This window comes from Mesoplodon densirostris, chromosome X, assembly GCF_025265405.1.
Source record: "Mesoplodon densirostris isolate mMesDen1 chromosome X, mMesDen1 primary haplotype, whole genome shotgun sequence".
In the NCBI taxonomy this organism is placed as follows: domain Eukaryota; kingdom Metazoa; phylum Chordata; class Mammalia; order Artiodactyla; family Ziphiidae; genus Mesoplodon; species Mesoplodon densirostris.
In genome coordinates, this window is record NC_082681.1 from 132,099,085 (window position 1) to 132,120,006 (window position 20,922).

The 20,922-nt window shown below is 46.2% G+C and overlaps 1 protein-coding gene and 1 pseudogene across 1 annotated transcript in view; one reads left to right on the top strand and one right to left on the bottom strand.

Moving 5' to 3' along the window:
• The window catches only part of ANOS1 (anosmin 1), a 191,359-nt gene that overhangs the window by 896 nt on the left and 169,541 nt on the right, over positions 1-20,922 (top strand). The gene's annotated exons all lie outside the window — the stretch shown is intronic.
• LOC132482596 (histone deacetylase complex subunit SAP25-like) lies at positions 14,576-17,459 on the bottom strand (annotated as a pseudogene).

Here is a 20,922-nt window from a genome sequence, read left to right on the forward strand (position 1 = left end):
GGGAAGGGATGCAGGGGATACGGGACTTGGAGGCGCCGTGTTTGGATGCTCTGAGCGGACTCCCGGGGGCCAGTATCTGCCCCCAGCCCTCGTAGGTTCTGTCGGCTTGAGGGTAGGAGAGCTTGTTTGTGGGAGCGTGGGTGTTGGGTGTGTAGAAGGTTCAGAGAACGGCACGCTTTTGGTGCCGTGGATGGCCGGGATCCTGGGGCGGGGGGCCGGGGGGAGGGAGGGCGCCACAGAGGGGAGGACCCCCGCGGGACTTGCTCAGGGACACTGGCTGAGGGTGGGCGCACGGGAACCGCTCCCAGCCCCGACCGAGGTGCGTCCCACAGCTGCCTTCCGCAGCTGACCCGAGTGCGCGCACTCTGGAACCATTCACGCAGATATTAACCGAATCCCTCTCGTCTGCCCTGGTTCTCGCCCGCCCTGGTTCTCGCCCTCTCGTTTCGGTCCTATCCTTAGTTGCTCACCTGTTCCAGACTCCCAGCTTCTCGCCGCGGGGAAAACTGCGGAGGCCAGAAGGAGAGCCGGGCTCCTGGGTGGGCTTCTAAGCCGAGCCCTCTGCCCTTGAGAAATAAACTGGGCGTCTCTTCCACTCGGGCGGGATACATGAGCCTTCCCAGAGGCCCTGGGCACTAAGCTGCGACAGGAGGCCATCGTAATGACCGTGGAGGTGGGGACGAATTTCCGAAGTCTGAAGCGATGTTCATTCTGGCATGAGAACTCCAGAAACCTCGCGCCGAGGGGCACGAGGAGAACTAAAAGTTGGGCTCTGCAGAGAGTGAACCAGCAGGCGAAGTTTGCATGCGCCTGAGTGCGTGCTTCTCTGTCTTCTCCAAGAAGCGACATCGGTGGTTGTCAGAGAGCTCGGCGCGCTCTGCTGTCCTCGTGGGTCTTCGGGGAAAGGGAAAAGGCAGTGTGGTCTCGTGCGCTGAAATTACGCGGACATCCTGGAGAGGGCTCCTTCCCAGCCCGCTGGTTTCCAAACCGCCGGCCCTGCGCCCGCCGTCGCTGTCCTTAGGAGACGCCACACTCTTGTGTCAACGACAACAGAAAACAAAACGAAACGGCAGCCTGTTCCCAGGGAGAAAGAGTATCTTTTCTTTTTCTTCTTCCCTTCCTTTCTTTCTCCTTTCTTTCTTTAAATGGAATTGTCAGTTGCTGTAATTTATTTGTTTTACAGTTTCAGCGGCTAAAGAAGCAGTTTAGATCGAGCCAATTCCCGTGAAAGGCTTTTCTTGTGGTCTCTTGGCATGATTTCTCTTCGGAAGAAAAACTGCTGACAGAATACACATTGCCAGACAATCCTGATTACATTTTAATTAGCTGGGTGAAATAAGCTGCAAATTACTCAGTTAGGACTTAATAACTGCTGTTTTTGCAATCAATTGCAAAGCCATTCTTGGAGGTTTAACCCTCACCTGGTAATGCCTATCTGATTTATCTAAATTGCAGGGATTAAGCGTTCTTTAGATTTGAGAAGACAGAACCACACACTCCTCATAAAGCGTCAAGCTTCCCTGCCCCTCCCCCTTTTAAATAATTGGAAGGATGCGGAGGAATCAGCCTGCGGGCAACTCATTACGCCGCACGTGGGATTCATTAATGGGCGGGAGAGGCTGGGCTGGGGGAAGGGTTCGGAAGAGCCCCTTCTCTCAGGGTCACCCCGCGCACTTGTACAAATAAACTGGAGCAGAAGGCTGTTTCTGGAGCAGGTGCCGGTTCCCAACTTCTCCTGCACAGCTCCCGGCCTCCCTTAAAGGAGCTGCCAGGGCCAGTGACCTGGGATAGCAGGCCTGCAGAGGAGGCTGGGATCCAAACGTCCCCGCCCCAGTTCTGCACACGCTCCGGTGCCTCCCGGCCTTGCAGCTCGAGGCTGGAGGTGGATGGAGCGCACGCGTGCCTCCCCATGTGTGGGGCTAGGTCGGCTTCACTCGTCAATCATGTGGCTGCCAGCCTTGCCTGATGGCACAGGGGACTCAGTCCTGATGCCTGGAAGTGGGGGTGGTGATGGGGATACTGGAGTATCTGTATCCTGAATGGTCTGCCCACGGCCCCCCTACCTGAAGGCTCTTAGCATTTCATACTGCAAGGGAGATGGATTCTGAACTGAATCATTGATTTCACCACCGAGGGCTGCCTCTCAGTTGTGAAAAGCAGAAACGGCTAGCATCTCACAGGTTATCAGTACCCGGCTCCACGATGCCGTGCGCAGGGCATTGGGCACGTTGCCATTTCAAGTTCACACGTATCATGCGTGCACGTGGCTAAAAGCCTGGCAACGGAGGCAGCTGGGAAGGGCGTCCTTTGCTCAGTGAATGCAGCCGAGGTCCGAGCTGTGGGGTAAGGAGCAGGGAGGTGGGCTCTGCAGCCGGGCAGGTGGGCTCTGCGTCAGGCTGAGCCACTTGGCAGATACGTAGCTTGGGGAAGATCACCTTCCTGAGCTTCCAGCCTCTTGTGTGTCCGGTAGGACACCTGCCCAGCAAGGTGGAGGTCATAAAACCTGTTGGGGATAATGAAAGCGATGGTAATAAAGGGGTCACTGTTCTGGGGGTCTTACAAGTCTGTCTCATTTCATCCCCATCACCGTCCTACAAAGAAGGTACCGTTGGTGTCCTCCTAGAGCTGATAAGGACCCGGGATGCTGAGACGCTAATAGACGGGGGACCTGGGTTCCCAGCAAGGACAGCTACAGGTTTGGGATTTGTTCTTATTTTTAGGATCTTATTGGTTAGTGGTTTAACTTACTTCAGAACCGGCTGCCTTTTTCTCAGGCCGCAGCGCCAAATGGAAACGTGCCGTCCATTATTCAGACAGCAAGAAGTGTTGTCGAAGGAACTGAAGTATAAAGCTTGTTCTTTCTTCTGTGACCCGTCCCTCTTGGAATTTGCTATCCAGTGCTGTTCTCGGTAAAGCATAATTTAAACATGAAGTCATTCGCGTGGATTTCACTGTTCATCTTTCTCTTGTGCAGCGCCAGTGTTACACGCAAACATCAGAGCATTTCACTTGTATGTGGACTCACCAGCAGTACACAGTTTTGATGTCCTGGGTCATCCCTGGAGGGAAAAGCGGGGACCAGACTCAGGAAGGTGGGAAGGAGGAAGCGAGGACCCCCAAAGTGCCCTGTGTAGGGTGTGCCCAGTGGGTGCCCCACAAGGGGATCTTGCAGGTCATGTGCAGACCGTCCTGGGCACTTGGGGTCTGGCGAGCGCATACGCCTGCTCAGGCACGGCACTTGCCCAGTGCCCTGTTCTGCCAGCTGCTGGACCAGCGCACCACACTTTGTTCTAGCCGGATCCTCAGGAAGCTGAGCTAGGGCTCTCCCCCTCCTACGCTCAACCCATAGCAGATGGTCAGCCCCCAGGTGTGCTTAGATCTGCTTGCCAGATGCAATTAGCTACCTGCCTGAGGGACGGGCAATAGGCTTGTACCCGTGGAGTCTTGGACTCCGGCTGGCCATCCACCAAACACAGTATGATGGTCGCAGCCTGGGCCGGGGACAGCCACTACGAAATTCTGGGACACATCCACGCATGCATACGCCACCCTGACCCTCGTCGTGCTCACTCAGGCCCCTGCAGAGGGTAGAGGATGACAGTGACTTGGGGGTGAGCAGTGGGAGGCTGGGAGGGTTGGGGTGCCAGTGGGCCAGGGAGTGGGCAGCCGAGACTCTTCCCCGGGGAGGAGGGGGGTGGGGAGAGGCCGCATCATTCATGCCAAAGCCTCCGGAACACACTCCCATATCCCACCAGACCGCACACACGAAACACAAGCTCAAAGACACGGCCGTTGAGGAGTTCAGTGTGGCCATCTTGGCACCTTAACCCTCAGGTGTGGGGCCCCTTCTGAGCGAGGGCCACGTGCGCTGGTCATTTGTCTCTGAGGCTGGCCCCGGTTTGGGTATTTTAACCCTTGGAAGAGGTAGGTTAAGCCCACTTGTCCTGGCGGTTCTTCATAGTCTTGCATCGTGTTCAAGGGCGCAGTGCTGACGTGCTCACTTGGGAATAACCTGCCGTGCACTTGTTTTCTCAGCCTCGCTAGGAGATTAAAGAAGAGGGGGACAGTGACAATGTGCCTGGAATAAGCTGTCTCTGTTTGGGTGACTCTCATTTAGCTCGAGGGTGGCCGCCTCCTCTGTGCTCCTTGGGACCTTCAGGGTGGAGACTCTGCCCGTCTCGCTAGGTTCCGCTCATCCTGGCAGTGATGGAGCTGAGTCACAGAGCCTTTCCACTAAGTATTAGCAGACCTGCAACCTGCTCTTTCTCTGCCCGAGTTTTCTCAAAGGTGGCTCAGTAGAATTGGGCTTGAGGAAAAAGAGGAGCCCACGTGTCATAAAATAGGAAGAGTGCGTCTATTTCTTTGCCAGATTTTGGGACCAGAGGGGAAAAGTGGGTGGAATCTTGTTGGAAGATAAGTAGCAAGTTGCTGGCACCCTTGGTCCTAGGGCTCTAGAATTTTATTAGTGTTAAGAGATTCCAGCTTAATGGGACATTATTCAGTCTCCAAACTACTGCTGATAGACTCGTTTAGGTAGCTGATTAGAGATCAGAGGCTTTTTTTCTAGCAGTAATTGGAAGCTGTTTGTTTTGGCAAAAGAGAGAAGTAAGCTGGTGATTAGCTCATTCTGCTTAGAAGACTAGCCTCTCCTCTCAGAAAAAGTAAACAAACAATTAGCGCATCAGAAACCTTTAGCAGCCACAGAACTGCCCCAGGCTTGCAGGTTTTTGGAGGAGCGATTTTGTGGTGAACATACTCAGCTGTGGCCTGTCCGTTTGGCCTGCCGTGAGAAAGTCTCTGGGAAGAGAGGCCATCCTCAAGTTTGACCTTTATTTTTCCTGGTCTGGGTCACTGGATCTCTGGCTGTGTTTCTAAGAATTTCTGAATTTGACCCAAACTAAACATTAGGTTATTCATGGCAAATTTTCATGTTTTTAATACAGCATTTCTCCTTGAACCGTGATTTACCAGTGTATCTTATTGTGACTATTACAGAACATTAAGAAAACACATTAGAAAATACCGACTTATTTATTTATTTGTGCACTGTACTATTAGAGGAGAAATATATTTATATTTATATATCTATATGTTTATACATTGAGTATAGTATATATTTATATATATTTCAATATATTATATTAATAAATACATACATGTATGTATGTTTGGAGACCTACATTTAAAAGTTAATGTTGTTAGTTTAAGCATTCCCACCTTAATAACCTCCCAACTTACAATTTTTTTAATGTTTTTTGAAAATAGATTCATCAGATTTCACTGTATAACCTACCTGAGTATGTTTCGGCAAATGGGCATAAAACTTTCAGGCTAGGTAAAGAAACTTATCAAAGTGTCAGTGGGCGTGGCTTGTATTCACTCAGAAATGGAGAAGTTCCTACGTGTGACTTGCTATTGCCTTCCGGAAATCTGATTCTTACACGATTTTGAGGGTTGGGCTTGGGACGGTGATCAGTGAAGCGTATCTGTATTATTGAGAGACATGTTTTATATGAACAATAGTACTGGGGAAAATAGCAAACGCCCTGTTGGAGTGCTTTGTCACATTACCCCATAACTCATGCTGTTGCTCCAGTGTCTGAGCTCCAAGTCCTTTCGAGTGCTGAAGCCAGCCACCTTTCAACATTTCCACTCAGCCTGCCCTCCATATTTTGAAAGTATGTTGTCTGTCAACATATGGCCTTTATTAAGTATGACCTAGTTTTTCCTCTTCACGTTAATCAAAGATATCCATAACTCCTTCAAACCTCAGATCAGCGTGAGGTCGCCCACAGTACTACAGCAGACTGATAAAACTGACATTCTTGACATTTTAGCTATTTTTGTACTATCTATCTTAGGAGAACGTGTAATTTGTTTTGGATTCTCTGAATATTGCAAATGGGTCCTAGACACCTATTCCTTCTCAGGAGACGCTGTTGGTGACTTTCTGTCCCTCACCCCGCCAGCCCCCTGGCTCCTGGATCGGCAGCTAATAGCTTACAGCTGCTCCCCCTGAGAGACTAACCTTTAGCCCCTGGGCACCATCTTGCCAGCAGGGCAGTGTACCCTCCTTCCCTGATGAGGGCAGATCATGGCCATTGGCTCACTGCTGGGGGATCCAGGAGGCCAGCCCTCTGCTGGGATCAACTCTGGTGCACTTTATGCTCCAAAGCATTGCACGGGGCCAGGCTTATCAGGTCTCTAGCCGAGACCACATGCCTACTCAGGTCCTCCTGCATCCTTCCCTCCCCTTCCATTGAGAGCTTCCCCCCGGTACATCACATTCACAGAAAGACCCCCTTTCAGCCTCAGCTTCCAGGAAACCCAACCTCAGACACCTACCTTCAGATACCTCATCTAATTCAACCCTTCTGTTTTGCAGATTAGACAGCTTGATGCTTATAGGAATGATTCATTCAAGCACATACAGATAATAGATAGTAGAAGTAAAGCTATAACCCAGCGTTCACAACTCTCAGCTCAGACTTTCCCCACTATCCCCTTTGCTGGTTTTCTTCTTATTTATTTTTTTAACTTAATTTTTATTTTACATTGGAGTATAGTTGATATACAGTGTTGTGTAGTTTCAGGCATACAGCAAAGTGAATCAGTTATACATATACATATATCCATTCTTTTTCAGATTCTTTTCCCGTATAGGTTATTACAGAACATTGAGTAGAGTTCCCTGTGCTGTACAGCAGGTCCTTGGTGATGATGGAGTTTATATACTGTATAGTGGTGTGTACATGTTCATCCCAAACTCCTAATTTATCCCTCCCCCTCCTGTCCCCTTTGGTAACCATAAGTTTGTTTTCTAAGTCTGTGAGTCTGTTTCTGTTTTGTAATCCACCATTCCCTTTAAAAAAAAAAAAAGTGAGAGTTTATACAAATTAAAAAGAGAATCCTTCTAGACGAGGAAGCACGTAAGAGCCAGTACGTTTTCTGTTATTTGAATTTAGTTTCTCTCTCCTGATGATTTCAGTAAAAAGTCTCAAATCTTCATCCTAAGACATAAGCACATCATGCGCCTTCATTGCCTGTGTGAAAAAATATATATAGTCGGCGCTCCGTGTGTTCTGGTTCTGCCTGGCCGCAGCTGGTTGAATCCGCCAGTGAGGAACCCGTGGATACAGAGGACCGGCTATACTCTTATTATAATACGGACCGGCTGTCTGTATTACATAACGGACTTGAGCATCCGCGGATTTGGTATCCACAGGGGTCCTGGAACCAATCCCCCAAGGTCTCAAGGGATGATGGTGCTGTTAAAGCCAGCTTGAAATAGTGGCCTGGTAGGTGGACAGTAGGTGGGCTGAGGGGACATCATTAACCTCAGTACCCCTGGCAGGTCTAAGAGGATGGCAAAGAGGACCAGTTAGTTCAGATATTAACCAACTTTGCATTTACTCAGCAAGTGACCAGGCTGCCACATTCCCCGGACCTAGAGTCCCCTCCATATCTTTAAAAGATTATGCACATGGTTTCAAAATAGTGAGCAGAGGCATTTTCCCTGATGGTGATGGAGAAGGTTAGATAAAAGTGGTTACCCCTGATAGCCGATAAGTAAGGATAGATTTATGGAAGCAGTGTTTATGGCTCATTTTAATGTAAATCTCAGACCGTAGATGCTGGGTCTGTTTCTCCCTTAAAACAAACAAACAAAAAAACCCCCACAGAAAACGCCACTTGAATCATTTCTACTTATTTCAGCTAATATCGATGGATTGCTGCAATTTCAAAGAGGAGGTGGTAAAATCCCTACTCCTGGGGGATTTATAGTCTGGTAGGGGCTAAGACTTATAAACAGACCACTGCAGTCCACAAGGGAGGGCTCAGGGAGAGTTATTTGTGTGAGATCTCAGGCTTGTTGCTGTAGGGGACGTGTCCTAGGGGAGATGACACTTGAGCTGAGCCTCAAAAGCTGGGCTCTTCCAACATAGAGCAGCCGACGTGAGTAAACGCAGAGTCTTGCAGGAGTTCGGTCTGTCTGTTGGGGGCTCTAGGTGGCTCCTAATGGACGGGATGCAGCGTCAGCCCGCCCAGCCAGCAGCCAGGCCTTGGGAACTTGTTGGTAAGAGCTGTGACAAAACTCAAGTGCTTTGTTCTCCAGGACGGGTTGAGAGCAGGTCATCACACTTAGTGGTGTCTTCCTGCTTCTTGCTGATCTGGTTGAACATCGGGCCACACTACCAGCTGCCCTCATGCTACTGAGTTGATCTCTGTGGAGATCCTCGCCAGCACCCCTAAGAAAGAGCCCCAGATGAACATAAAAAGGAGAGAAGGGGGCTGCCTCTCCCATCTCCCTGCCATCGTGCTTTGGTTTACGGAAGGACCCCAGTTCCGATTGGTGGGGCTGGATCCTAAGTAAGAAACTCTCCTGAATCACTGAGCCACAGGTTAGAAGGTATTTAGCGTTCATCGCATTTTTTGCTGTCTTGGTGCTGAGAAAGTAGTTTCACATGATATATCTATTTGACCTTCACAACAACTCTTTGAGGTCAGGAGTGTTATTTTATTTTTACAGATAAGACAACTGAAGGTTGTGAGCTATTGGGAAGTGAGGTAACCAAGTCTTTGTAGCAGAAACTCAAGCCCTGATTGTCATGTTCCCAAATATTTATACTAAATGATCTGCTTCTCAGCATGTTGACAGTGAGAGAAGACAGAGTGAAAATATCAGCTGTAATGTCATCGACAATCATGGAGTTTTTTTGGGGGAAAGGGACCTCCATGTCTCACTCTCTCCTTGCCTCTTGGAGGTACCACTGCATCACAAAGTGGCACAATTGTGGACGACTGAAAGGTTGCTGGTGTGATAGAAAAAACCCATTCAAAATAGCAGTCCATCAACGACACCCGCTGTGCATCTGTCTACCCCAATCCTTCTTCCAACCAATATGGATCTGTCACACACAGTTGTTTTTCAGGTAGCTTAGATTCTTGGGACCCAGCATCAGTGACACGTGCTTCCTGCCCACAAAAGAATTATTTTCTACTAGAGAGAGAGGGAGAGAGAGAGAGGGAGAGAGAGGGAGAGAGACAGACATTTACACAAATAGTTGCAAAGAATTGTTAAAGTGAAGAAAGTGTTATAATCATGAATCATCTTTTAAATCTTTACAGAGAATTGTTTAACACATTACCATAATTTCTTAGATGAAGAACTTTTTTCCCCCGTATAAGTTGATTTTGTTGAGGTCCACCCAGAATCCCACTTGTCTAGCAAAATAGCGGAGTAGTATTGTGATCCTTGCAGGAATGTTTCACGAACAGCTGAACGCCTTGATGCCATGGAGGATGAGTTTGTTGTCTGGAAATAACAGAGGTCTCAGGGCTTCACCCTTGACCTTCATTCTTGGCTGCCTTTGCTGTTTTGTGCAGTGGTGGGACACATTTGGAATATTTGCAAGTGGTGTTCATGGCTTGTAGGTATGTGACAGCTACTTCTAAGAACTCAGTGTGTCTTATAAGTTTGCTTGCTTTTGTTTTGGTTTTGGGAGAGAGAGAGTGTGTGTGTGTGTGTGTGTTTACATTTTATCATTCTTTCCATCATCTCTGTAAGATATAAAAGTTGGGCAATAAGGAATTCTGAGAAGAGAATTTAGAAAATTCTCAAGGCTGCACATGAAAAGAAAATGGTGATGAATTGGGGTTCTTTAATCCCCCAGAGTGCAAAAATCTATCCTCAGGGGAATCTGAGAAACAATGGCTCATCAAGAGGGAAGAAAAGCTCTTAATTCACATGCTATTTATCCTTTTGTTTTTTTTTTTAACATCTTTATTGGGCTATAATTGCTTTACAATGGTGTGTTAGTTTCTGCTGTATAACGAAGTGAATCAGCTATACATATACATATATCCCTATATCTCCTCCCTCTTGCGTCTCCCTCCCACCCTCCCTATCCCACCCCTCTAGGTGGACGCAAAGCACCGAGCTGATCTCCCTGTGCTATGTGCCATCCTTTTGTTTTAAATTATAACTTTCGTCATTTAATAAGCTTTTCCGTCTCCAAGTGATTAATATCCTGCCAACTTGAGAAAATAGCATTCTGTTAGAGTGACCTCAAAATTTATAATTTTGTATTTCATATTACCTTCTTATTTTGAAAGATAAAGCACATATGCCGTCACCACTGAATGTCTGGTGACCGCCATCTTCATTTTAGGGAAGTGCGTGTTCTTACTGGCGTGCATAGGATCTCAAATAACCTTCAGAGAACAAAAATGGATGTTTCCCCTCAATTCAGTATCTAATTATCCTGGATGACTTTTTAAATTTCATAGCTAATTTCTGGTTATATCCAAAGAAGTGACAATTTTATAAGTCTGTAAGTGCAAACACAAAACAGAGGGTCCTTTTAATGAAACAAGAAACATTAATTTTGCACAGTAATCCATCACCTTACGAAAATGTCATTAATCCTACTGGTGCTGGGGACAAGAAAAATGCTGGGAATTCATTCACTTAAGCAACTTAGAGCTCTTTTCTCCATATTCTGTTTGCAGTTTACACCTTTTTTCAACCCACTTTAATATTCTAATGCATTAATAATTCTTATGTGTGAAACGCATCACAGTGTTTTTGTTCTTCCTCTCTCCCTCCAATGCAAATGATGGTCTTGTCTGAGGACTAACCAGGTGGATCACATTCTTGGGAGATTACTGACAGCTTCTCTAAAAGAAAGACTGAAACGGTTGAGAAATTCTAAGTGCAAACAAATATAAAGTTTTCAGGTTAAAGGTGATTTTTCCCGATTACTTATTGTGTCTCTGTTGAGTTCATATAAATGGTTCATCTGATGTATGTTTATCAACTCTTGTTTAATTCTCTGATAATGCATAATTGAGAGAGAGAGCACCTTCTAGACTTAAGTAAGTGCCTCTATTCCTCTCTTTAAATGCCTACACTACTGGAATGAATAGCACTCTTTTGAAATTTATGCTGTTTGTTATACTTTGTGGACTGGAAACAAAACTGACAAAGCCTTGCGATAGTGACAGATTTTGAAGGGGATGCACATCTTGTAGTGATATGTCACCCCAGCCGCTGAACAGGTTTCCAAGTGCTGTTATAGCAACTGAAATATGGCAAGGATCCTGGCATCTCAGGATCATTAGCTTGCTTTCCAACAGATGAGCAGACCCCTTCAGAATGCAAATGCCAAGACCATTTCCAATCATGAGGGAATCATCACCACCACCACCATCATCATCACCACCATCATCACCACCATCATCATCATCATCATCATCATCATCATCACCACCATCATCACCATCACCATCAACACTATCACCACCATCATCATCATTATCATCACCATCATCACCACCACCATCACCATTCTCACCATTATCATCATCACCACCACCATCACCATCATCATCATTATCACCATCACCACCATCACCATCATCATCACCACGTTTGAAAATATGACACTGTTCCTTGAGAAATCTCTGTACAAACAATTCTGTTGAGATACTCAGATTACCATGCCTATCCATCATGACAGGCTACTTGTTTTTGCTCCTGCTTACTGATGTCTGTTCTTCCCTTGATGGCCATTCCCCCAGGAAGAGGGTTTTGCTCACCATAGAGGAGAAACCTCTTGTGAAACAAGGATCAGAAGACCACCCAGGCATCTGGGGTGGCCCATTCTTGCCCAGCAGTCCTGCCATATGGATGATTCAAATGTAGGTACAGTTACGAGCTGCAACATAGCGTAACTTGGAGCTTGCTTTCTGGAGTGGAAACGTGTTAGCGATAAGGATGCCAAGCTTATGGAGAAGTTACTGATTACTTTGAGGAACGATGAGCAGAAAATAGGAGACCGGTCTCTGCTAAAATGTTTTCGTAACTGCAGTTCTTTTACATTTCTTCTGTGGCAAGGAAGTGCAGAGAAATCCTCCAAGATGCTGTCCACGATTAAAGATAGTCATTGGTTGAAGGTGAGCACTTTCTTGGCTTCTCATTTTCTCGTTCACGTTTTGGGCTATTATAGCCGTTTAGAACTAGAACTTTGCCTTTAAATCCTAAGATATGTACCCCAGTTCCTTTCTTCCTCTTTTAGACATAGGTAGGCCCTTGGTAGAGGTCTGGCAAATATCCCTGGCGCATGTTTGACTAGTAATGCACTTTCTCTCCCTTTCTGTCACCCCCTCCTCTCTCCCTCTCCCTCCTTTATTTTGACACTTGGCTGTACCATTCAGAAAGCAGCACAGCCAAACCCATTTGCTGATCATTCCAGAAATGGCCTGCATCTGGGAAGTTATTTTCCCATTGGGCCAGAATGTAAAAGAAAGTACAGAACATCTTTTCTTGTTGTTGTTTCCACATTTTTTGTATCCGGAATTATGAGATAATGTCCTCACAGCTGCCAAGAAATAAAAAAACACTTCTGGACAGGATATATTCACTTGTTAAGTATCACCAGAGAAAAATATATTTAGAGGTGAGACTCCATGAGAACAGACATCCATTTGTATTTTGATGTTTCTCTTACACAGGGGCCATGGACTTGTATAATATTTTAAACCTGTTTTTTTATTGGGCAAGATTGGCATACTCTAGTCCCATTTATGACTCCACAATTTTGAAAAAAAAGGAGGAAGTTTCTTCTTTTTTGAACAGCCGTATGAAGTTAGGGCCAAAATGTTTTTTTCCATATATATGTCTGTATGTGTATGATCCAGGAGTGTCTAGTTCATGGTTTCTCACCCTTGGCACTACTGACCTTTGGGGCCAGACTATCCTTTGTTATGGGGTCTGTGCTGTGCATTGTTGGATGTTTAGCAGCATCCCTGGTCTTTACCCACTAGATACCAGTAGCATCCCTCCTACCCCAAGTCATGACAAAAAAAATATCTCCAGACATTACAATATGTGCCATAGGACAAAATCACCCTTGTTGAAAGCCACTGGTCTAGTTCTCTCTCTTTTTACTTTACATCTGTCTCGGTTGATGTGTCTCTAGTTCAATATCTGTATTCAGATATGTATATCCATATCTAAATGTATATGTATGAGTCTTTTATTACATATTCAGTTACCCTCTTTGAAAGAAAAAACTCAGATATATGAGTCAATAAATTGATTGCAGTAACAGTGTTCCTTTTCACTTATAACATGAGAGTTTGGAAAGGTGCTCATTTATGTCTCCATTTGAGAATCTAGGAAAGAATAAGGCACTTATTTTGAAAAAAAATGCTTGTCTTCCATTCTATAGCAAACCTTCTCCTGAATGAAAACAACAGTATCTCTGTCTTTAGCAGTGATGATTCTGAAGACATGTCATGGCATTTGTGGATGTGATAGCCTATAAGAAAATCGGGGTTTTTCAGCCATGACCAGTCTAATGTGTAAAGTTGGTCATATTGCACCTTTGCCTTTAAATACCTGTTATGTTTTAAAATTTTGGTGAGCTGGTCCGAAAGTCTGATTCCCTTGGAACTTCTTTGCAAGTGAACTGTCCTTTCCTTTTAAGAAGCTTTTGTCTCTGAGCGTTCGTGCTGACTGCTCACGTGCTCTTCACCTCAAGTGCCTCGCCTGTAAAGCGGTGGCGATGGTAACACAGCTTCACTGGATCGTGCTGTGATGCCACACAATTCACTCGGAGCAGAACCTCCCGTGTACTTAGCTGTACAGAAGTACTGGCTGCTGTTGTTTAGGTGAGTGAGTGCTGGTGCTGAAGATCTTGGGACGGAAAAATGAGTCGTGTGCCCTCCTCGATCCTCCACAGGCTGGTCTGAGAGCAATAACAGGGAATTTGAACAACCTGATTTTCAAGTGTGCCAAAGACCTCAACTGACACCACACCGAAGAAAATATATAGATGGCAAACAAGCATATGCAAAGACGCTCCACATCACATGTCGTCAGGGAAATGCAAATTAAAACATCAAGATAGCACCACGTACCCATTAGAATGGCCATAATCCAGAACTCTGACAGCACCAGGTGATGCCGGGGCTGTGCAGCAACAGGGACTCTCCTTCCTGCTGCTGGGACTGCAAAGTGGGACACTCACTTGGGGAGGTAAGCAGTTTCTTACAAAACGAAACGTACCCTTACTCCTCGGTGTTTCTTCAAATGAGACGAAAACTTACGTACACGATGTAACTTGCACTTAGATGTGTAGAGCAGCTTTATCCATAATTGCCCAAACTTGGAAGCAACCAAGATGTCGTTCAGTGAGTGAATGGATAAAGAAACTGAGGTACATCCGGATTATGGAATATCACACAGCACTAAACAGAAATGAGCTATCAAGCCGTGAAAAGACATGGAGGAACCTAAAATGCATATCACTATGTGAAAGAGGCCCATCTGAAAAGGCTGCACACTGTATGATTCCAACTGTCTATCATTCTGGAAAAAGCAAAACTATAGAGACAGTAAAAACATCAGTGGCTGCCAGGGGTTGGGGCTGGGGGCTGGGTAGGAATGAATAGATGGAGCACAGAGGATTTTTTCAGGATTTTAATTTTTTGGGGGGGAACCAACATGGTTTTCTTGTCAGCAGAACCTGCCTGGGGAAGTAGGGGGCCCACTCTGCCCCAAGAGGGGCTATGGACCTTGGTGGTCTGGGGCCCGTAGGAGAGATGGGTCCACCCAGTGAGAACAGCTCTGGCTACCACTGGCACCTGGGTGGTCAGAGGCAGGGTCTGGGGGGCCAGCAGGGGGCATGGGAGCCCCCCGGCGACCTGAGTCTTGGTTCCCCCTGGCTCATCTGCAGGAAGCCAGTGAGGGCGATCAGCTCAGGCCCACTGAGCCAGGCGGTGGGGCAGCCAGAGGATGGAGTGGGGAGAACCCAGGGGGACATGACTGGGGGTGGGACTGGCAGCTTCAGAGAGCCCATCACCTGCTGAGGGGCCTGAGACAGGTGCAGGGGAACACACTGCCCACAGGGCAGCGGAGGGTCAGAAAGAAAGACATCTTCACAGCACATCCCTGAGTGGCTACTCTCCACTCTGATGTCCTGCTAGACTGGCCCTGAGGCCTCTGCCTGAGGCTGCTTCGTACAGAGGCCAGAATGAGGGATGGCACAAGGTATGATACTATAGTTACGGACATGTCATTATACATTTGTCCAAACCCATAGAATATACAGCCAAGGGTGAACTCTAATGTAAACTATAGATTCTGGGTGATAATGATGTTTCAGTATAGGTTCATCAATTGTAACAAATGTGCCCCTGATTGGGATGTTGATAATGGGAGAGGCTATGTGTATGGGGGAACAGGGTGGGTATGGGAATCTCTGTGCCTTTTAATTTTGCTATGAACCTAAAGTGCTCTAAAAAATAACTTTTTAAAAATAAATATTTTAAAATTTATTTTTTTAATTTAAAAAACCCTTTGAAGTTTCTTGGAAAGTTCTTAGTTCTAGGTGGTGAATGAAATTCAGATCTCTTATATGCTCTTGTCACTTAAAGATTTTCTGTTCCCGTATGATGCATGGGAATAGCTTAAGTAGATTTTTAAATTGAAATTTGAAATCCAGGATAGGTATTGTGTATGTAGAAAAGGCCATTGAATTCTAGGTCATCTATTCTATTAGGAAAACATAGTTGACTTCCCAGATGCTGGGTGCTTATAATTCTGCAGATAACATATTTTTCTTGAAATTGACTTTTTTTTTTTTTTTTTTTTTTGCAAAGCGAGGTCTTTTCTTGGGGTTATTGAGCTTTCTCTTGTATCCCATTTAATTCATCATGTTTTCTCAAGTGATCTCTCATTAAAACATACTATTTTTTTGAAGTTCATATTAAAATAACCCAGAATCATGATGAATGGACTAGAATATCATGTAAGTCAGGGTATAATGGACTATGAGGTGTTCTGTATTAGTTTGATTAATTATTCTGTACTCTCTAATGAATAGCATAAATTAGCACAATGAAGAAGCATATATCACAAGAAAACCATGTGACAAAAATCTGACTTAGTAAAGTCAATTAGAATGGGAAAACCATGCATCTCTAGTAATTCTTTTTTCCTGCTTAGGTTTTCTCCACTACAAATGAAAGTCAACTAAACTACATCCTGAGCCTTCCAGCCTATATGTGTGTATCAAGGTGGTAGACTTTGCTTTAGTATTAAAATAAGTCCTTCTAGGATTTATTGAGTGTATTCCAAAACGGGTTACTAAACTCTCGTGTAGGAATGCAAATAGTTTTCATTTATAGGGCCTTGTATGTTTTTTCAAGTAACATTTTTTAAATGGTTGTAGTGATAATAGCAATAGAATCCAGTTCATGTATCCAGTTCATGTTATCTGGCAACACATTGTCTCTGGTTACTATTAATGCTTCTGAGTAATTAGCTCGATAATTTAAAATTAATCCTTAGTCTCTGCTGGTCAACACACCAGAAACCAGGCCATAATGAGTCTCTTGGGAACTGCTTATTATGAACCACGGATCACCCCTGTCAAGTTTCACAGCTGCCAAGGATCTATTTTGAAAAATAATAGGGGACTTGAGAGTGCCTTTAAAGACTGCTGCGGTTTTTCTCCTCACCGTTTTCCCAATCAATACATAGCATCTTCCTCGAGTTGTTTATTTTATGAAGGTACCCAGAGACTGAGGTGAGGCCGAGACACAGTGGAGGCCAGCGTGGCCTGGACCTGCTGGGGATCATTGCCCTGGGTGATGCGTGCTTCCCGAGTTAGTGTCGGCCTTCAGGCTCAGAAGCAGAAACGGACTTGAGTTGGAGGAAAATTACATGTGTGCGCACACACACATACACACACACACACGCACACGCACACAGAGACATCCAAAGATCAATTTATTACTTGATCAAGAGGATTGTATGTCTCAGTACCCAGAATGCTATGAGATACCTGAAGAGCTGGATGAAGTACTCAGGACTCTTCCTGGTAACATGGAGAGAGAGAAGGAAGCAACACTTGGAGTGGGATTCCGTGAAGTGTCCTGTGTAGCAAAGTACGACCAACAGTCCTCCTCCCTCTGCAGCCAGGTTCCCTAGCTTCAGCAAGCCTCAGAATCATTGGGTAGCCTTGTTAAAACACAGCTCACTGCACCCCACCCTCAGAGCTTTTGATTCTGTGGGTCTCGGGTCACACTCGAGATGTGCATGTCTGACAAGCTTCCAGCTGAGGCTGACAGTGCTGGTCCCGGGACCCCACTTTGAGAACCACTGATGTAGGGTTATTTATGCTCTGGGGCTTCTCTCTAGGGTCCTTCTCTGCTTGGTAAGTTGTGCCACGTTCCAGCATGGAAACTTTACGTTCTCTGCCCCCTGACCTCAACATTCCTCTTCTGACCAACCTTCCTCCTTCGTTCAAAGTTACATAACATTTATTAAGATTTAGCTTATTAAGTAGGAGTCGGTGGTGGCTTCCTCAGCAGGAATGTCACCGAGGGCACAGTTTCAAAACAGTCACTTGTCTAGGGGGAGGGTTGGAGTCTCCGCTGGCCGTCATCTCTTTTGAAGCATGGGTCACGGCTCCAATCTGTTGATGGGGGAAGAAGCTCATCACTGCTTCCTCTGACCATATGTGTTCAGGAAATCTAGGTGTAGGGGGAAGACGCCTTCACAAAGACCTCAGAGGGCAAAAGTCATTAGCAGTCAAGGTTTGTTATGAAATGAAGTCAAGAACATGACGTTGGGGGTCTGGACAGGGTAGAAAAAGCACTGTAAGAATGGACTGGTTCCCCTGTGGGGACAGCAGATGCTGGGCATGCCCACATCATCTCCTTGTGCCTGTGTGGTTGCTTATTTAAGAGGGCTGTTTTCTCCACAGACTGGACCGCTTGATCCTAAAGAGTCTACTTTATGGTTCACAAGTGTATCCTTATGATGCAAGCCTATGCCTTAAGTCCTTTCTGTAAAACACGAGGGACCGGTCGTCGCTGGCGAGATGGACAGACGATGGGACGTACGGAGACACTGCGCTCTGACCGATGCCGGGGGGGTGGCAGGGAGGTCAAGGTGAGGGAATAAACCCCGACCGTGATTTTCTGAAGCAAGTGGAAAAACTGCGTGAAAACATGAAGGCAGATTCTCAGTTGGGGTGGAGGTTGGCGTTTGGTTGAGACAACGTAGCATGTCTTCCATGGCTTTGCTTTAGTTTTAGTCACTGTTATGGGATGAACTGTGTCCCCCACCCCCCAAATCCATATGCTGATGTCCTCCCCCGCAGTACCTCAGAAAATGAGCTTATGTGGAAATAGAGTTGTTGGACATAGCATTGGTTAAGATGAGGTCACACTCGAGTAGGCTGAGCCCCTAATTCAATATGACTGGTGTCCTTGTAAAAAGGGCAGATTTGGACACAGACACGCATAGATGTGAGGACGCAGGTAGAAAACCATGTGACGATTGGATTTGCAAGAAGAACAGGCAGCTAACGCTTAAAGGACCCGCACTCCCTGGTGGCTTTCAGAGGTGGGGGCGGTTTAAAGGCATCATTTGGGGTGAGGGTTCCAGGGTGCATGACTTTCTTCTGATGGGTTGGTGGTGAGGGAACAGGAATCTTAATCATCAACCTCTGGTTCCAGCCCGACTGGGTCTTGTGCTCTGTAGGCAGTCACCGTCCTCCACCCGGGTGGGAGCCTTCGTTTCTGAAGAACAACTCAAACATATGTGTCAGATGGTGATGTATGTTCCTTGAGCAGCTAGGACTCTGTTTTATGCTGAAGTAGTGTTTAAGCTATCATTACTTTTTTTGCTTAACTGCTTTTCCTATGTTTCTGCCTTCCCTCACTTCCCTAATTAGTAACTACTTAAGTCTGCCCTTTAGAACTTAGCGAAGGCTTAGAAGACTAAAGCCTTTTTCTGTAAACAAGGAACAGGGTACATGGAGGGGCTTTTGTACCAGGGAGGCCCCTGCAGGGTCCTGCTCAGTTCCAGTCCTCCCTTTTCTTTGCTACTCCTTGGCCCTAATGGGAACAGGGACAGGACAAGCAAGGGAATAACGTTTTGGATAGAGAGGTTAATTTTGTACTTGGCGGGGGAACTCGGTTTTAGGGGGACTCAGTTTGACCATAAAGCAAGGAACGGCTAAAAGTTAAGAGAAGGGCATGGACCACATTCTCCCCTAGGGCCTTCGGAGAGGGTTTGGTTCTGCTGACATGTTGGTCTCAGACCTCTGGCCTCCAGAGCTGTGCGATGATCTGTTTCTGTGGTTTAAACCATCTACTTTGTGGTACTTTATTACAGCAGCACTAGGAAGCTTATTGTCACTGTGTTTCATTTTGAGTTTTAAATACTCTTAGGAATAGTGTGATACTGTGATTCATAAGACTATATATTTGGTTGTTCAGGTGACCAGAATATTTCTCATATTATGTATTTGGTCTTCACCCACGGGTTCCTGACTCACAACTCTTAAAATCCTTGCAATTGGGCTTCCCTGGTGGCGCAGTGGTTGAGAGTCCGCCTGCCGATGCAGGGGACGCGGGTTCGTGCCCCGGTCCGGGAAGATCCCACATGCCGCGGAGCGGCTGGGCCCGTGAGCCATGGCCGCTGAGCCTGCGCGTCCGGAGCCTGTGCTCCGCAACGGGAGAGGCCACAGCAGTGAGAGGCCCGCGTACCGACAAAAAAAAAAAAAAAAAAAAAAAATCCTTGCAATTTCCTGTAATAAGAGTGACGAAGGTATCTTTTGTTATGTTAATGAGAAGGGGGTGACTTTTGGAAAGCTCCTGGGCAATCTAAAGAAGGGGGTTGGTTGCCGCCCCCTTCAGACATCCTGGGAGGGGAGGTGGGCTGGAGGTTGGATCAATCACCAGTGGCCCATGACTTAATCATACCTATGTAATAAAAATAAGCCCTCTGTAAGAACTCAAAAGGATGGGATTCAGAGAGGTTTCGGGTGGGTGACCACGTGGAGGTGCTGGGAGAGGGTTGAGCTTGGAGATAGCACGGAAGCTCCGTGCCCCGGCCCCATGCCTTGCCCTGTGCATCATTTCCATTTGGCTGTTCCTGAGTGATATCCTTTTATAATACACCAGTAATCTAGGAAGTAAAATGTTCCTCTGGATCCTGTGGGCCGCTCTAGCAAATTAATCAAACCCAAGAAGGGGTCATGAGAACCCCTATTTGTAGCCAGTTGGTCACACGTATAGGTAACAACTTGGACTTGGAACTGGTGTGTAAAGCCAAGGAGGGATTGTTGGAACCGCCAATCTGTAGTTTGTTGGTCAGAAGCTCAGCTGATAGCCTGGGCTTGCTGGTGGCCTCTGAAGGCGGGGGGCAGTCTAGTGGGACTGAGCCCTGATCCTGTGGCATCTGGCGCCGTCTCAGGGTAGATAGTGTCCTAATTGAATCACGCTGTTGATGTGCAAGAATTGCTTCGTGGGAGAAACTACCCTCCCCCTCGCAACACACATGTTGGAATCGGGTCCAGGAACTGCAAAGAAATAGTATTTGTTGTTATTAGATTTTTAATGTTCCCCCAAATGGGGTTATGAGTTATGAATTTAATTTAGTGCAGCTCTGCACTGAAGTACTGGTCTGAGCTATGCTTTGCATGGACCTCGTGCCTTTGCGAAGACTCCAACCAACCAGATGACATAGAAGTTCATGACTGACCTTATTCCTAAGCAGTTGAAAGTCACTTTCTTTATCATTAAATCAAAACTTATTGAGCGCTCTTAGAATTCTGACTTCTGCACAGTTAATCAATCACAGGAGCCAGGCAGGACTCCAGAACTCTCTGTGAACTTTTTCTAAGTTATTAAGAGTCACTGCTTGTGCGATGGATTTGCATCTTGCCAGCTAGACAGCAGCCTTGACTTTAGAGGATCCCAGGGGTCTTCATAAACATCTCTGTGAGGATCTTTATAAAAACACTCTTCTTCGCATTTTAGAAAAGAAGAAATTAATTTTTCCGAGAGCTCACAGTTTACGACGGAGAAGTGGCCTGGGATGCTAAGTAGGGTCTT